This window comes from Tupaia chinensis, unplaced genomic scaffold (assembly GCF_000334495.1).
Source record: "Tupaia chinensis unplaced genomic scaffold, TupChi_1.0 Scaffold000014_1, whole genome shotgun sequence".
In the NCBI taxonomy this organism is placed as follows: Eukaryota; Metazoa; Chordata; class Mammalia; order Scandentia; family Tupaiidae; genus Tupaia; species Tupaia belangeri.
Genome location: NW_006159444.1, coordinates 6813954 through 6816755, shown reverse-complemented (window position 1 = coordinate 6816755; position 2802 = coordinate 6813954). Strand labels below are relative to the sequence as shown.

Here is a 2802-nt window from a genome sequence, read left to right as displayed (position 1 = left end):
TCTTCACATATAATTTAACAGTCTTTAGTACATTGGACAGTGTGCTCTTGTACTATACATTAACCCCAGTGGAGGTTCTAGGCTTCCAAACGTGTTCCAGATAGCGTGTAGAGGTATGGTTTTGTTGTAGTGTTGGTTGTCACAAGAAAAGTGATAGTATAAATATCCATCAAAAGAAGATATTATAAACAAATATATATCATTTTTATTTCTCACTGTCTAGTTGAAAAGATACACTGAACTACTGACAAAAATGAAATAACCAAAATGTTGGATGAATAATCTTTAAACCTTTCAAATACAGTAATGAGGACTTCTATTTGACATACAGTAATAGTGGCAATCTGAACGAAATCTCTCCAGACATCTTCGAAAATGATACAGGTCACCCATGGAGAAAATAAAGCACTCTAAACTATGTATTCAGCCTAATGAGATGAGAAATCCCTAAATCCACCAGACTCAGCTGCAGAGCCTGACCTGTGGACAGTATCAGGCTGGGACCTTAGGGACAGTGGCACATCTCATTCAGGCCTAACAGCCTAGAAAGACAGTGCAGGGGGCCAGTCGGCAGTGTGGTGGTAAAGGCAGCTGGATCCCACATGACTGACTGCATGGTTTGAGTCCTGGACCTAGTGGTTTAAAAAATAAGCCAGGTACATGTGCATGTATGCTCAAAATCCTGAAAGAAGAATGGAGGAGAAGGGATTGGCCATCGTCCCTGGGGAATGCTTTCTCTGTCTCTCACTGGTGAGTGCATGAACCCTAAAGCAAACTGGAAAAATAAAAGGAGGAAGGCAGTGTAGCATGTTATACTGCAGTGGTTGTGTGCATGGGGCACATACCACTGACTGCTGTGTGGCCTTAGAAAGTTATTGATCTCTCCATGCTTCAATGCATTTGTAAATAAAATGATAATTCATAAGAGTACTGTAGGTATTAAGTGAGAAGAAAGCAGCAAATCTTTTTTTTTTTTCTTAATAGATAATAAAATTTGAGTTGCTGGAAAAGTCATAACTTATTTTTCAATGCAAAAATGGGTCATGACTTTTTTGATGACCCAATAGGATGCCCAGGAAAGGCAGATTATCAGGCAGCAATGCCAAATCTTTCTTGTTTTTAAGTTTCTTTTTCATTTCTTCCATGAGAGACACACACACACACACACACACACACACACACACACACACAGTGCAACCTCAGCAAACTCAACAGCTCTTCATGCCGTGATCCTACTCCGAGGTCCGGCTCTCTTGGATCACAGGCATCTGCATTCCCAGAGTGCACAAGGAGACCCTGGATGCGAACCTGGAACCTTCCCACGTGTCCTCAGCATCACAGAGCATTATGTCGCTGTTGTACCACCGCACTGGCCAGCAGTAAATATGTATATATATAATGTCAAATATAATGTCAAATATGTGTGTGTGTGTATATATATATATATACTGCACTGATACTCTAATAACTCAATAAATATAATATTATTGAAATTATTTGATGTTTCCATAAAATTAAGTATTATGAGATCATAGATATCATATTTCAGAAAAATACTTAAATTGTAAGAGAAATTAGCCTAATAAAATGTTTAGTGAAAAATATGGGTAAAAGTTTGATAGAACATCTACATTCCACCTTCCATAAAAATTAGTGTCAAGGGGCCATCAGGTGGCATGGACCAATGTTTTTGAAGACAACTGGCTTCTCCACCCCTGCAGGTAGTAAATGATTAATTTCAAAATGGAACCTGGCACCACTCTGAAGAGATTATAACGTCACACTATTGTGAAGGTTACCAAGATGGGTTCAGAATAGACTAACTTTACACAGCACATTTTAAAAAGACACATTTATTTGGCATCATGATGAGACAATTACATTTAGCAATCAACAACATGGGCGCAAAAAGAAAAATGTACATTAAAACCATTTGCTGGAATACTTTACACTTTCCACAGAACAGAAACTAAAATAACACAATTAGTCACAAATACAGTCCTCAAGTTTTTTGCCCATACACTTGAGTATCATCTAAAACATGTTTTCTTTGTAGCAGCTAGGCCCTGCCACCACTGTACTTGGCTGAGTTCACAAATCTGTTGTAATTCGTAGCTTCCTTGTCAGTTCTTTGGCTCTCTTCTTCGTTTCCTGGCAGTTAATCAAAGCCTTCTGGCACTGCCATAGTTGCTGCTGCTATTGGAACCGCCATAGCCACCTTGGTTTTGTGATTTGACAAAGTACTGGCCATCACTGTCATAAGGGCCAGAGTTTCTGCCTTAAAAGCCTCCTCCCTTCATGGGTTCAAAATTTGAAGACTGATTGTTTTAATTGCCAAAATCATTGTTATTTCCACCACCTCAAAAATTGCTTCTATCATTACCAAATCTATTATACCCATCCCCACTTCCATTGTATTCACCACCATCGCAACTGCCACCAAAGCCACCATGACCACTGAAGTTTCCTCCACATCGAAGTTGTCATTACCACCAAAATCACCTCCACGACCACCACTGAAGTTTCTAGAACCACTTTGACCTTTGGGGCTGGAGGAAGTGCTAGCCATCTCCTGCTTGGACAGGGCTTTCCTCACTTCACAGTTGTGCCGATTCACAGTGCGGTATTTCTTTCTATTTTTTTAAATTTTATTTTATTTGTTATTATTATGTTTCTTTAATATCATCATAATCTTCTTTATATTACATTGGGTTACATATAATTTTACAGAGTATTACATTGCTTTTTCAAAAGGGAATGCCATGCATGTCAGTCAATACAGAGACATTAATCTCCCCACTT

The 2802-nt window shown here is 38.8% G+C and overlaps 1 pseudogene; it reads right to left on the bottom strand.

The window, feature by feature from the left end:
• Positions 1–2162: 2162 nt before the first annotated feature.
• Positions 2163–2802, bottom strand: part of LOC102485931 (heterogeneous nuclear ribonucleoprotein A1-like) — a 4730-nt pseudogene continuing 4090 nt past the window's right edge.